At 47.8% G+C, this 15593-nt stretch overlaps 1 long non-coding RNA gene across 3 annotated transcripts in view; it reads right to left on the reverse strand.

Annotated features, from left to right (window-relative positions):
* LOC122461484 overlaps window positions 1–12610 on the reverse strand; it is a 63621-nt gene extending 51011 nt beyond the window's left edge. For 2 of the 3 annotated variants that reach the window (XR_006283409.1, XR_006283407.1), the window contains exon 1: window positions 11316–12610. This is a non-coding gene — a long non-coding RNA (uncharacterized LOC122461484). Of the gene's footprint in view, window positions 1–6496; window positions 6592–11315 lie in introns of those variants that run through there. The other variant, XR_006283408.1, reaches the window with a different exon arrangement.
* Window positions 12611–15593: the final 2983 nt, after the last annotated feature.

A 15593-nucleotide genomic window follows, 5' to 3' on the forward strand; every position in this document is an offset into this window, starting at 1 on the left:
ACCCTCATTTTACAGATGGGGAAACTGAGGCACAGCGTGCAAATGGCTTGTGCAAGACCAGCCAGTGGCAGATCCATGGGGTCTCCTCAGCCCCAGTCCAGGGCCCTATCCCCTGCCCCACATCAAACTGTTTCCCTTATTGCTAATGTGAATATTCCTAAGGCTGGACCTAGCTTCCCTCCAGGTGACCAGAAAGACTCCCATCGACTCCAGTGGGAGTTGGATCAGGTCCCTGACAGTGACTGGTGCTGGCACTTTCCTTGTTAGCTGCAGGTTAGAATTATTTCTTCCTGCTGGGCTGTTAATTAACCAGAACGCTTCTCATTCCTACGTGAGAGACGTGGGTTGTTTTGCTGAAGCTGAGATACTCTCTGGGGAGATTAGCTGCAGATGAGAGGCTCCGAACACCCTCTGCCAAGCATGCTTGGCTAATACAATGTGCCAGCCCCACCCACCTAAGAACCTGAGCACACAAACATCTAGCCCAGGAGTATCCCCTCTCAGGGTTGCAAGTGTTTGCAGGGCTGGGCCATTAACACTTAAAATCCTTTAGGAACAAAGCCTTTATAGCCTTCACCACCGCCTGGTTACCTCTCTCTGCTGGAGCAGAATGCTTTCAATTCAGGTGGGGAATGGGGCTGGACTCAGCCGCAGGGAATTATGCCATTAAGGAAGGACTATAAGAGGGGATTTTGGGTAGCTCTGAGTTTGACTAGCTCTGGGGTTGGGAGGGAAAGGAGGTTTAGTTTGGAGTAACTATAGTGGTACCTAGCCAGGACCCTACTGTGCTGCACAAACAGAACAAGGAGAGTCCCTACCTCAAACTTCTGTTAATCTAATGATAAGACAAGAGCCTACAGCCAGGTTAGCCTCATCTAGTTTAGTTTATACTCATTCTGCTCCAGCTTCGTGAAATCCTCTCCCTTAATGCACTGAGCTTAGGCTTGGAGAAGCTTTTTAAGCTGTACAGGGCTCTTTGCCTCTGCTTACACGGTCTCTCCTGCCAGCCGCAAAATATTTCTTTCCCACCTCAGACCAATTGCGGTGTTCCTTGCTTTGGTTTAAGAGGGGAAACCTCTGGAGTGCTTGCAAATCAAACTGACTTCCTCACCCATGCTCCCTCTGTTGTTGAATCGCTGAGATGTTCCCAAAAGTTTCGGTCAAGATCACAGCCTCGTGGCGCTAGGAGCTGTATACACATGTGTGAAAAGGCAGGGCTTCCCTGGAAGAACTTTATGGGTGCGCCACTGGCTGCACAGATTTGCCAAGCAAGCTTTGAAACATTTGTATTGGATCAAATTTCAAGTATAGGAGCACTAATGCACATGTAGCTATGTGGGGAAGCTGGATGGGTATGTAAAATTCTCTTGCCTTTTGGCTGTGTCTATTTAAGTGAAGAGGGGCTCTAGATCTGTGGTGTTCAGAGCCAGATCCAAATTGCTCTGCAGTCTAGGGCTCTGTGATTCTGAAATTTTGGCTGGGGCCCACTTCCCACAGCATCAGAGCAGTTCTCAGAAGAACAAAAACAGCTACATGGCCCCACGCCATTATTTCAAGAGCGATTTGAAGTTTTTGTTCAGTGAGCAGCCGATTCAATCTACCTGGAGGCTGAGTCAGAAAAGGAACAAAGCATGTTGTTTCTAGATCACACCTCCTTTTCTAGACAGCAGAGTTTTCTGGCTAGGGCAAAGGACTAGGATGGGAGTACACTGAGGTTCTACTCCCGGCTCTGATGCTGACTTGGGTCAGTCACTTTATCTCTTTGTGCTTCCCTTTGCCTATCTGTAAAACAGGGATCATACCTTCTTTAGGGGGGGTGTTGACAGAATGAATTACTAAGGGACAAGCAGTAGTCTCATTTACACCATTATTAATACAGAGTGACTCCACTGAATGTTTGTAAAGGGCTAAACAGAGCTATAGCGAGACCAAATATTTTTTGTTATTCACTGATTCTAGAGGATGTGTATCGTCCAGCAGTGGAGAAGTAACAGGCTTTCCCCCACACTGACAGCACCTCTGATGCCAAGATAGGTGAAGAAGCAAGAGATATACAGAAAGGGAAACCTTTAGTGTGTGTTATCCCTGCGGCCTATGACAGCAGGAAACTTGAAACCTCCTTCTGTTTTCTCTCCCTGTATACTGTCTGCTTACATCGAAACCAGAACCTAATGTTATTGGAATTAGGAAATGTTTTCACCCAGGTGATGCTGCTGATGTCTTCAGTAGGTGGCAGCCAGGAAATCCAGGGGCCCAAATAAAATATAAACACATGGCCTAGCTAGTGTCAAGACAACAGTACTACTTCAATATATAAAGCGCCCTTTATCTGAATGTTATGTTCATGGGTTACAAACAGAGAAGTCAACAACTTAAAACTACTCTTGCTGAAAGGTCGCAGCATAACAGAACTTTATTTCTTGGAAATCAGAGCCAGAACACACTATAACCCTAAACCAGAGAGAGAGAATACAGGCTGCTCTCAAAAACACAGAGAGAGAATTTAGGCTGCTCTCCAAAACAGAGAGAGAGAGAATACAGGCTGCTCCCCAAAACAGAGAGGCACGACTTCTCCCACCTTACTCTAGTCTCACTGCTGTGAAGTCTAGATTGCAAGCTTCTCTAGAGAGCCCCCTAGCCTGCAAGCAGGAGCAGGAAGCCCCCCACCCCGTGCATTTAAAGTGACAGCTTGCAATTTCAATACCATTTTCAATACACCACACTGAAGATCTTAAAGCATGTACTAGTATAACAAAGAAAAGATTTTTTAAAAATCCAAGAGCTTTCGAAAAGTGAACCCCTACTGCCTCAGGACCTAAGCCAGCTTCTGATTATTGGGGGTCAGGAAGCAACTTTCCCAGAGGGCAGTTTTGTATCCTATAACTGTCTGTTGCAGGGTGTTTTGCACCTTCTTTGGATGCAGCTGGAACTGGCTGCTGTCGGAGACAGTCTACTGAGCTAGATGGACCCTGGGCTGATCCAGTCTGGCAATTTCTCTGTTTCAGATTTAAGGGTCCCAGTACTGCAGTGAGGCAGGTGACAAGAGTCATGCACAAAAATTAAGTGCCATGCCTAACATCACATAATGAGTTCGTGGTAGGAACAGAGATGGAAACGCAGACTCCTGATTTCCAGTCCCGGGCTCTAACCCCTAGTCTGAACTGCTCTCCCAAGCATTCCTAGCCTAGGGATGCTCACAGATTGCAGCGTAAGCACTGAATGCTAGGTAGACGTCAGCAACCGGACCCTGGAGTTTATTGACAACTCCTTGCTCAATGGACTGTACCTCAGATTAGTCATTTAGACTCATAGACTTTAAGGTCAGAAGGGACCATTATGATCGTCTAGTCTGACCTCCTGCACAACGCAGGCCACAGAATCTCACCCACCCAGTCCTGTAACAAACCCCTGACCTATGTCTGAGCTACTGAAGTCCTCAAGTCGTGGTTTAAAGACTTCAAGGTGCAGAGAATCCTCCAGCAAGTGACCCATGTCCCATGCTGCAGAGGAAGGCGAAAACCCCCCAGGGCATCTGCCAATCTGCCCTGGAGGAAAATTCCTTCCTGACCCCAAATATGGTGATCAGCTAAACCCTGAGCATGTGGGCAAGATTCACCAGCCAGACACCCAGGAAAGAATTCTCTGTAGTAACTCAGATCCCACCCTATCTAGTGTCCCATCACAGGCCATTGGGCCTATTTACCACTAATAGTCAAAGATCAATTAATTGCCAAAATCAGGTTAGCATTTACACTGCGTAGGCATTTTAGCTCACGTTAATGGGCCGCGGGGAGGAGGGGTTGTGGGGAAGGAGGGGTCCTCTTCCTTTTACTTCTTGGTTGCAAAATAACTTATAAACACCACGTCTGTAATGAGTAACCATAACACTGGTTCATCTTTGCACACATGGGCCGAGCACCGGTCACATGCTGTCTGCAGTGTTGTAGCCCTGTTGGTCCGAGGATATTAGAAAGGCAAAGAGGGGGTGAGTCGTAGCTTTGATTGGACCCGCTTCTGTCGGTGAAAAAAACCCAGCTTTTGAGCTTCTGCAGAGCTCTTCAAATGCTGGGCTGCTAAGGGGGCGTGGAACAGTGATTGCTCCATTCATTAGTATATGGTTTTGATGCAGAATGAAGCAGAAACTGGTGTAATCTGGAATGAATGATGAGAGCCCACCGCACACAAAAGAAGAGTGACCCTGGTGCGGCCTGTGTGAGAAATTGCTTTCAGATCTGTTCTGTAGGATAGTAATCATAAGCACATTTCGCCTGGAGAACACAGGGAATCTTACTTGAAGTTCCTCTTCTCTTCCCACACTCCTTTGTGAAACTTTGCCTACCTGAGTCACTTGTTGCAGTGGCCCAGTGAAAATGGCCTGACTTAATGCCTGTGAGGTTGCTTTCTAGCTGCTTGCTTGGGAGGCAGTGTGGCCGTAGGTTAATCCTGGCTCTGCCACTGAATTGCTGTATGACCTTGGGCAAGTCACTTCACCTCTCTGTGTGTCCATTTTCTCTTTGTCTATTGAGACTGCAAAGTTATTCTGTGCAGAGACTGTCTCTCACTGGATGTCTGTACAGCGCCTGGCACAGTCGCGGGCAGTGAGCCCTGATCTCAACCGAGGTGCTGTGGTGATACAGATAGAGACAGAAAGTCACCCATCCACATTAGCAACTGATCAGATGGCTCACCGACATTTCTGAGCACAGTCCTACAAAGAACAAAGGGAATCTATTGCTGGAAAGTCTTAATTAGATTTTAAGCCCCAAAGAGAGAAAAGTGAGGTATTATCTGACACAGCTAATGCGTGTTAAGGGTTCATTGTTATATTTCTTGTTTACCTTGCTACGCTGGCTGATAGGGAATGGGTTCTCGGCTGTACTGCCATAATGAGGATATCTGATCTCTGGCTGATAGGGCCAGCAAGCTGTTTAAATGCCGTGCTGACAACACTGAACAGGATGGCGACTTCTCACTGTGCCCAGGCACTAATGCCATCCAAAGCCGAGCACCCAGTGAACTGTGGCCCACGGCTCAGAGATCCTGATAACATTGAGGTGACCCCTTGCTCTGACAGTGGGTGATAAGCAGGCTCTGTGAAGGTCCTCATGTCCATCCTGAGGTAATGAGTTGGCAGCATCATTGCAATCTGGCTATGCAAAGGGGGAGCTGGCTTCTCCGTATGCTGTAGGCCAAGGCTGGCCATGTTGGAGTGACCATACAGGCTGAGAGGAGGTTGTCCCGTGGAGAATTCTCTGTAGGGTCATCCAGACCCATGAGCCTGGCTCTCTCTTGTTAGAGGGTGTCAGAGGCCTGGCCGCAGTCCGGAGGAATTTGAGCTGGCTCCCTCCTAGCGCTTCTGCTGCAGGGTGGTCAAACTACCATGCCCTGCTTCCCCTGAGCAGAGCTGGGCCTTTAACACATTATCTCCAGCCCTCCGGTTCTAGACTTACTTCTTGGCTGAGTTAGCAAAGGCCACATCAATTACACGGAAACAAACCACGAGCCACAGCCCGTGCTCGCTGTAACTGCACGGGCTTGAACAGGGAAATCAATGGCGGATAAGTTGAGAGTAACATCTGGCAACAAATCAGAAGTGGCTGTGTTATACTTCTGCTCCAGACAAGCCTGGGCATCCTTGTGTGTGAGCCGAGGATGGGCTTCCACTTCCCACACAGGTTCCACAAAGTAGCCCACTCTCTCACCCTCCTCTGTAACAAGGAGGTGTGGCCCATAGGTGCTACCAATCCCAGTCACGTTGGCCCAACCAGCATGGCACCTGTACGTGACATCCACCCTTCTTCTCCCAGTCTGGGTCTAACACACACACACACACACAGGAAGGGGAGGTTAACAGAACTGGTCAACATCTTGTCATTCCTGATTGTCCTTTGGACAAAGATATTAGGGGAGCGGGTTATTGTTTGTTGTTATTATTACCCATGATTGTAAGGTGCCCATCACCGCAGTATCAGGGCATGTCTTTAACCCTCAACCGGTGAGATAATTCCCTACTATGATGAAAAGTAAATGCCTGGTTCCATGATGCTGAAGAAGAGCTGAGGTCCAGATACCACGCTTTTAGGACCTAATTCAGCATTGCATCACTCCAGTTCTATACCAGTGTGAACTCAATGGGGTAACACTGACATAACAATGGGGGGGTAGCAGACTCTGTGCTAGAGATGTCCTTTAGGAGCATCAGGGAACCAAAATGTAAGGGGCAAAGGAATCAGAACTGTTTCAGCCAGGTTACAATTTGATCCATGGGCCCAGTGAAATCTTCACCATGGGATGAGCATGGAGGACTTTGTGTACGGTGGGAGAGGGGCCAATGAGGGCGGTAATGACGAGAGAAAGGCCTCAGAGCCCTTTCCCAAGCACTCATTTTAAAATACAATTATACTTATTTAAGGACCACAGGCGAGGGGGGGAGAAAGTCACTAAACTGCAGTCTACAGAAGAGCTCTGTGCAAGCCCGAAAGCTTGTCTCTCTCACCAGCAGAACTTGGTCCAATCAAAGCGATTACCTCACCCGCCTTCTGCCTGTAATAGCCGACCAGCGCGGCGACAACAACATCGCATACAACAAACTACAGTGGTATATTTGTCTCTACTACTCCCTGACATACAGGTCCCTTAAGCAGTGTCAGTGCTGCCCCCTAGAGGTAAGAGATTTAACTGGAACAGCTGTGACCGCAATGACAAGGCACAGGGCTGGTAGAGAATCAAACCAGTGTCCCGATGGCTTGAAGTTACAGACCAAATGGCAGTCACAGTACAGGTGCTGTACCCCTGACCAGACAGTCACAACTCCAGGACTAATGGTCTGTACAGTTTATAGTGAGGCTTGTGGGAGGATCCCAAGCACTCTATAAAGGTTAAACAACTAGAAATTCAGCATGCCCCCCTCCCAGGCCTTGGATGTCAGCTGTAATTGCCACCTTACAGATGGGAAAATGGAAATGAAGAGAGGTTAGGATGACTTGGCAATGACAGATCCTTCAAGAGAACCCCTATGGACCTGGCATCCCACCTCCTGCTCTAACTGCGGTCACCATTTCTATTCAAAATAGCTGAATGATCATGATGTCCTGCAGCTGGCTGGCGCGTGTCATCAGAAGGATGCGAAAGTTACTCTGCAGAAGACATGTACTGGAACCACTGCCAAGTGGCACTGAAATGCAGCCACCTCAGGGGTGAAACACGGGCAATTGCTAGCACATTTCTTCCTCCTGCAATGCGCAGGTTGGGGTGGTCTTATGTGAAAACCACAGCATTGCTGTTTGCAGCAGGAAGATCATTTCAATGCTGTCAGGACATCGGCGAGTGTATTGGAAGGTACAATTCTACACTGGCTAAGTGAGGGCTCGGGGGTGGGGGTCAATCCTCTCGGTGACCTAGCCCATCTTTTCTATCCCTAACAGTTCTGATTACTGTATGTCTTGGCTAATGGCCATTTGACCATCACCTGGACTGTGTGTGGGACAGCATCTGTAGACAGGCATGTAGTAAACACGTGCATGCTTCAGCAGCTGTACCTGTGTAAAACAATAACAACAACCAAGAGAAGCCAGTCAGGACCCCAGTGTGCTAGGCACTGTCCAGACAAAGGCAGTGCCTGCCCTGGATTGCCTACGACGATGATGTGACACAACGGGCAGACAAATGGGATGGGATAGAGGACGAGGTAACAGGAAAGGCAGGTATGTTTTCATAAATCGGCAGCTTTAGTCCTTGCAGGAGGCCACCAATGCCAGAGGGTCATGATTTTTGGGCATCAGAGCAGAGGCAGGATCAGTGCAGAGTGGGTGTGAAGCCTTATCCCAGTTTGAATATGAGCTGCTTGTCCCCTTGAGCAGCATAGTCGCAGTTACACACACACTGCCTGGTGGCGTGACCTGAAGTGGATGTTCCACGAGGCTGATTTAAAAGGGATGTGTCTCGCATAAATCTCTACCGCCCTTAGTCTCTGGCTGGCTGATGGGCGAGAACTCCCGTAAGTGAATGGTGTAAACTTGAGCAGCCACGAGGCTGCTCTAATTTGAAATGTGAAATTGGTCACCACTCAGTGACCTCTAACAATGTCACGCTCCATTCCTGCCTTTCCGCTCATGTCCCTTTGCACGGTCCTATCTCCATCCTGCCCTTTTTGGATGAAAGGATTGCCTGGCATGCTGCCCAAGGACACGGCAATCCATTTGCCTTTGGGTTGTATGGAAGTTGGCAATATTCATATCCTAGCCACAGTCACTAAGAGTCTGCTCTCCTCTTGAGACTGCCATTAAGGGCCTGCTAGTGGAGTCTGTGGCAAGATTTCCAATGGCGATTGATTCTGACAGCTGCGTACATAAGGTGTGACCCCAGTGAAATCACAGGAGTGACACTGGTTTTATTATTATTGGTCTTACCCTGTGGGTAGGAACCCCAGTAGTTGATCAGGACCTCGCTGTGCGAGGCGCTGCACAAACAGACCAGAAAAATGGTTCTCGCCCCAAAGAGCTTAAATGTTGCTTGGTATTAAGGGCTGGGTACTTGGCTGGTATAAACTGGTGATGCCCCATTGCCTCTAATGCATTAGCAACCGATGCAAATTGGTGTAGCTCTGCGGCCTTCAGTGAAACAACCCCGGTCCATACCAGCTGAGGATCCGGCCCCCAAAGAAATTTGGAATGTGGCTTTTCAAAGATTACAGAATCAGACCAGAACATTTCCTTGTATTTCAATGATCATTGCAAGAAATAGATCAATGATCTCTGTAAGCAACTTTTTGTTCCGCAGTCCCGTCATTGTAAAAATGAAGCAGGGTTTTCACTGCTGTTAGGGTGGAGTATCCTGCATTATAGTCTTTGCATTGTGTGGAAGTTGCTTGGGGGATGATCATACAACCGCTGTGCCTTGAGGCCTTGGTGGAAATGAGGTTTGTACCTCAAGAGGCTATTTGGGAGTCAAATGCACATAAAGATGGGGGAAAGTTTGTTTTGTCATAACAATGCGCATGCAAGAATTCCCCAAGGGGGAAAAAAATCAGAGGATCCGAACCATGGGCGGAAGAGAAGAGAAATGGAGCCGCATGTTTTTTAACCCACAAACTGCCCCTGGCTTCCATGCATGGCTGCAATTCTGGCAGATGGCCGGAGCAACCTGAGGTGAGCACTGCAGCTTGTTTGGAAGAGGTATATGTTCCCCATGTCCTGACGGTGGGCACGTCCTCCGTGGCCGGATGGTATCTGGGGCCAGCGCAGGAGTATGTGTGGCAAAGTGGCTCAAAAAGTTTTTGGTCTCGGTTCAAACCAATGAAAAGCCAGCAGTAAAACCCCATCTAGTGTTGGTTTGTATACCCACAGCAGTCAAACAAACGTCCCCTGAGCCTTTCCTTATCACTTTATTACACCTGCTAGAACGGAGAGATTAAAGGGGGTGGGGAAGAGGGGAGAGAAACCATAAGAATCCTGCAGAAAACTGCGTTTTGGGATTGTTAATTATTCTCTGGGGTCTCTAATCTTTAACCGGCAAACAGCATCACTAACTGTCTTAAACCTCCTCCTGGAGCACGCTGATAATAAACCATCTGCATGGAGGAACCAGTTATCTGCCCTCCTCCAGCCGCCTCTGACACGGCTGGAGGAGGAGATAATAAATGTGTGGCACGTAATAATGACACGTCTTTTGCGATTATCGGGCTGATACCTAACCTTTTAGCTCCATTGGTTGCGGTTCAAAAACAAAACAAAAAAAGAGAGGGGAATATTCGGTACTAAACACACAGCCCGGTTTCCCTAAGTGCCGCGTTACCATCTCATTAATGCCAACAGAGCTGGCGCTATCTGTGTCTTTAACTGGATTTATGGCACCAAGCCCCCCCCCCCCCGCAACCCCCATTAATAAATTGCCATTTGATTGTGCAGTCGTCGTAGTCATGGCAATGCAGAGGGAGTGCCGGGAAAGTACAGAAATGTCATCATATTAGAGGGAGTCATTTGGGGTGAACACTTGAGCGATTAGATCTTTATCTCGCCACGCTGACCGCTTCTCACCCTGGTTTTCTTCTCCTCTAGAAGCCGTTGAACGTTGGTTTCAGAAAGAGATGAAGAGCTGTTTAATGTCATGTGAACATGCAGGCATCCAGACGCCCGCAGCTTTAAGGCTAGAAGAAGGGTCATCTAATCAGACCTCCTGTATGGCCCAGGCCGGAGAATTTCATCCAGTTGCCCCTCCTTTGAGCCCATCAATGAACCAGACATTAGCATTTTTCGAGGTCATGCCAGAAGCACTGGTCTTGCTGCAGGCAAATCTACAAGTCAAGGCAAGTTTGGTCCACGTTGGCTGCAGAAAAGGCCGTAAATCGGCTTTTAAAAAGGTATTCACCTCATGCCTCTTCCGCAGTAATGACAACACCTGGCACTGCTTACCAGAGTGGGCTGGAAACTTTCAAGATGTTGATCACAAATGGAAATTGTTGTGCAACAAAATATTCTCTGACCTGCTTTCCTTATTACCTGTTATTTCTATATATAACACCTTTAATCCAAACGCTGGGGGAGAGTGCCAGAGAGATGCAATGGCAGCATTGAAAATAACAATCAACAACAAAAATTAACATGGTAATCTTGGCGCACAGCGCATGTCATCTGAGGATCTCGAAGCGCTTCACGACCAGGCATCCACTCAGCCCCATAGCATGGCTGCTAGGTAGTGAAGTGCTGGCCGTTTTCCAGATAATACGGACACACCCAGGAGAACCCGCGTTCACACAGTGAATCAAGAAGAGAACTCAGGAGCCGTGACTCCTAGTCCCCTGTTCTACACTCCAGATAGCAATGCCCTCCCTGCACGCCCATCCCCACATTGAAAGAACCGCGAGGAAGTTCTTAGTTCTCTCTTTTAATCTTAGTTTTCACATTTTAAACCAACCTGTTGCTCCTGAATATTAAAGGGGCTGGCTGGGTTGGAAGCTGATGGCTGAGTGAAGGGAAAACGACCCTAAATAAATGATGGCAGAGGGGCCTGTCACAGCAAGCATTTCCCCATATCTGTAGGTACCCAGATCAACCCAAACCACAAGAGTCCTTTTATGGAGCCAGATTTTCAGCTGAGGATCTGGCCCATTATTCTTCCCTTGTTCCAGCTGGACACAGCTGGTAATCTCTGCGAGCGACAGCAGGCCTCTGTTTAAGTTATTGTGCTCAGAAAGAGTGGTAACTTCCTCTCTGCTAACTACTGACTGGAGTCTAGATGCCCCATCCCCAAGTAGAGAGGCATATTTGTACTTCGCTTCCTTTCCGGACAAAGGCTCACTGTCAATTTCTTTAACCTACCTGTTAGGGAAGGTGTTTGTCCCGTCTCCAGAGATCCCTCAGCCTGGGTCCTTTCTGAATAAACACTGCAAATGATCATGATAGGCCACTGAGTCATTGTGAAATATAAACACACACACCAGCTCAGACTGGGTCAGTATTTGGCTGGGCAGCCTCGAAGAGAAACCCAGGGTGATGTTGGGGCACTGTAGTCCCAGGTGGTATTTCTAGGTGAGGATGTAGAATAGAGATTCTTCCTGATTCTTGCCATTAAAATCAACCCAGGGCATCACTGTGCTGTTGGAAGTTAGCTCCTCACTATTAGGTAGCCAGCTGTTACAGCGAGTCATCTTAGATGTGTGTTTCATGCCTTTTGTAGGAATCAGAGATGGAGTGAGATGATCGCTGAGGCACTCAGATCCAGATACAGAAAGTTAAAGGCCAGAAGGGACCATTAGGCCATCTACTCTCACCTTCTGCAGGACACAGGCCAGAGAATTGCACCCGTCAATTCCTGCACCTGGATGTGAACCGTGTAGGACAGCCTGCTCGTGAATCAATCACAAACTGAGCCCAACTTGGGTGAATGTTTCTTCTTCGTGACTATTCACCAGACCATTTGGACCGAGCCAGTAAACTGCTCTCATGCTGATAACTTTGATCCTCTGCTGTTCGCGATGTGTGATTGGTCATCTATGTCGCATGGTATTATTTCTGTGCCCTGACTGGGTGACTGGAACTCTTTATTCCTGGGAACAAAGATTGCAGAAGGGTGAATTCTGTTGATCATGAATGAACACTCTTGGTTTGGGGTGAATGTAGATGTGAATGTGAAGACCAGCCTTTCTCCCAGACAGTCATGTGATCACACACCCGTGGGTGTGAACGCTCCCCAAGAGCAAAGTAGAACAAGCAGTGAAATGGTTAAATCAAACAGCTGACTGGTGGCAGAATGCTGTTTCTGCAGGATCCAACCAGCTCTGCCATTTACTGTGTGAAGAAACTCTGCTTCATGCCAATTACCCAACAGTCCCGGCTGCATGTCCCATAGGGGACAGCAGACCAGATGCCTTAGGGGAAAATCTTTTCAAAGCAGCGACCCAGTAATGTATTTTCAAAGGCCTCCAGTAGCTGGTTCGGCCACCCCTGCTGCTCATCATTGAGCCCTTTGAAAATCTACCCCTCCTTATCTAATTCCATCCACCCTGCTGTGAGAGTTGGGTAAAATGAAAAGAAACCAGGATGAGAGGGAGGGCCTGCCGTAGCCACTGAGACGGGAGTCTTGCAGTCCATCAGGGAAACGGTTTCCATGTTATCAGCACAGCTGACTCACTCTAAGGCGGCCTCTCGGGTGGTGCAAAGGGGTGGAGGAGACAGAAAAGAGTCTCAAGCCAAAGGGGACGAATAGGTAATAAACTGCAAAAAGTCTCATGGAAACACCTTCCTTTGCTTTGCAGGCTGCAGATGGGGGCGAAAGGGCCAGATTCTAATCTCTGAGATCCAACGTAACCTCCAGGACTTTAGGGGAGCTACTCCAGATTTACACTGGGGTCAGAGAGATCAGAATCCACACTTGACTCTTAAAAGGCAGATTCTGCCCCCCCATCCCCTACCAAAAAAATAATTTAAAAAGACATACATTGCATGTATGCTGCTGAAATACTAAGGCATAGGTAGCTCAGAAATGGCCAAGACACTCTAAATAGATAGAAGGAAAGAGACTCAGTTGTCGTTTTGCAGTTAGAACTTTATACTTGGAATAAGAACAATCTATTGGCTTTGTGACCTAGTGGAAGGAGCAGTGGGCTGAGAGTCAGGCGCTCCTGAGGAGTAAATCCCCAGCTCTGCACAGTGTGGCGTTGAGCAAGTCATTGCCCAGCTCCATGCCTCAGTTTCCCTCACCTGTACAATGAAGATAACAAATAATACTCTCCCTAGCTACACCACAGTGTAGTGAAGGTGACAATGGCTTAGCATCAATTTGAACATGTCAAGCGCTGTGTAAGTGCTAAGTAGTAGTGTTGTCAAAATAAAGGAGTGGAAATATGGCCTCTGGGGTTTCCTTCCCACCTCTCCCTCTGCAACACTAGCTGTGTACCCTTGTCAAATCATTGACCGCTCTGTGCCTCAGTTTCCCTGGACGTGCAATGGGTATTATACTTCTAGTACCTATCTCTCCTTGGGATGCTCTAAGGCTTAATGAATCAGTCACTGCAAAGCACACTAGGATCCTTGCTAGAGTGCACGGTAGATGGGAATTTTGTTATTGACTTCAACGGGCTCAGGATCACGGCCAGTATCCCAACTCCTCAAGTTCTAAAATCATGAGAGCCTTAAAATGCATGAGATTTTTTTCAGAACTATTCCGTTGGGGGCTCCCTTTATTCGCCTTCTGTTTTCTGACCCTTTCGGGGTTGTGTTTTCAAGGCTTTCTCCGCAACCATGAAGCCTAGAAGCTTAGCTGAGGTTCTCAGTTAAGCACCTGACTCCAGGAGTTGGGGCTTCCAGGAAAAACACCAGATATCGTGAGAGCCGGTCAGGGAATTGGCGAGGGATACAGCACCTCTCACCTCCAGACTGAATGAGCTGGCACACGGGAGTAACAAATCCCATGGCTGCCTGATGGCATATGAGTAATAAGTTAGTGGTCTCCTTTGATTTCCTAAAGGGCAGCTTGCCATGCCATCAAGTGATGGGAGTGAAGGCTACATCTGAATGTGTGTGTGTGGGGGCGTGGGGGGGGAGGAGCGGGTGTGTGGTTTGCAGGTAAAATAAGCCAATGGTAGGTGATTTCTGGTCTGGAAGCAGGGAATAGGTGTAGATAGCAAGACAAGACCTGGGGAAGAGGCCCTGGTAGAACTGTGGGAAGACACTGGCAGCCTTCAACTGCTGGTCACGGCACAAGCCTGTGGCCACACTACAGAGAAGTTATGTTAGCAGCTTTTGAGGTGAGTCCAACTGAGGTGTGCCTTGTACCGTTGGTCGTCCCGGCCACCTCGTGTTGGCCCCCTTGCACATAAGGGAGGGAGGTTTTGTGTCTGGACAAGGGTCAAGATGATGGGAACACCAGAGCTTCATGGTAACTCTGTGGTGAGGACAAGCCCTTGGAGGGTTTATTTTCTGAGTCTGAGCTGAGGAAGCTTTACCCTTCCCCCTGACCTGTCCTGTGGCTGAGCCGAGGGCATCCGTCTCCAGGGCTTCCCGTTCCTGAGTAACTGAATTCACCCACTGACTGCATCCGATGAAGTGAGCTGTAGCTCACGAAAGATTATGCTCAAATAAATTTGTTAGTCTCTAAGGTGCCACAAGTACTCCTTTTCTTTTTGTGGATACAGACTAACACGGCTGCTACTCTGAAACCCAGAAAATTGGCTTTCAAAAACAATCCAAGAGGATCCAAAGGTTTTCGTGGCAATTTAACATTTGGTCAATCAGCTCTGGTCACCCTAGGGGAGGTGAGTCAATTGTTGAGCTGAGCGAATGATTTGTAATGAATAATTTATCTCATGAATTTCACCTCTCGTTCTCTTCCCAGAGGGTGAACTTTACCTCTGTGCAGAGGGCTTAAATGGGCCTTAAGTGTCGATTGCGATCACCACTTACCAAGCTAATAAATATTGTCTCATTGTTTCCTTTTGCTGCCCTGTCTGTCTGCCTCCATCTGTTCTCTCTTTTCTTATACTTAGATTGTAAGATCTCTGGGGCAGGGCCTGTTTTTTAGTTCTGTGTTTGCACAGCTCTTAGCACAATGGGGTTCTGATCCATGCCCAGGGCTCTTGGGGTCGACTGAAATGCAAATAAGAAATAAGTTAAAGAAGGCATTGCGCTGGCTCATCACAGAGGACCAAACGTTGCTCTTCATTGCCACAGACAGATCACAAATTTCTCAGATCGATTCGCTGCTCAGAATTATACCACATTTCCCCACCACGCTTTTATTGCTTGTATTTGAGCTGTGATCTACCGTAGTCCTAGATCAGCGCATCAACCACACGCATTGTTTCTCTCCGTGGACTGGACATGGGTTAACTCTTTAATGGGGTTTTTCATATGCCTGTTCAGAGAGAGAGAGTGAGTTTTAAATGCATGCTCCGGGAACATTAGGATAGCTGAGTTGACATTTTGATTTGCAAGAGGATTTCTGCTATTGAAATGCAGTCACACAAATACTCCGACAACATAAGCAAGCACAAGAAGAGTATGAAGAAGGCCAAAATGAATTGATTTAACAATTCAAATGAATGTTTATAGAACTATGCAATATTAGCCCAATCACTTTGAATTCAGTGACAAGAGGAC

This window comes from Chelonia mydas, chromosome 8 (genome assembly GCF_015237465.2).
Source record: "Chelonia mydas isolate rCheMyd1 chromosome 8, rCheMyd1.pri.v2, whole genome shotgun sequence".
Lineage (NCBI taxonomy): Eukaryota > Metazoa > Chordata > Testudines > Cheloniidae > Chelonia > Chelonia mydas.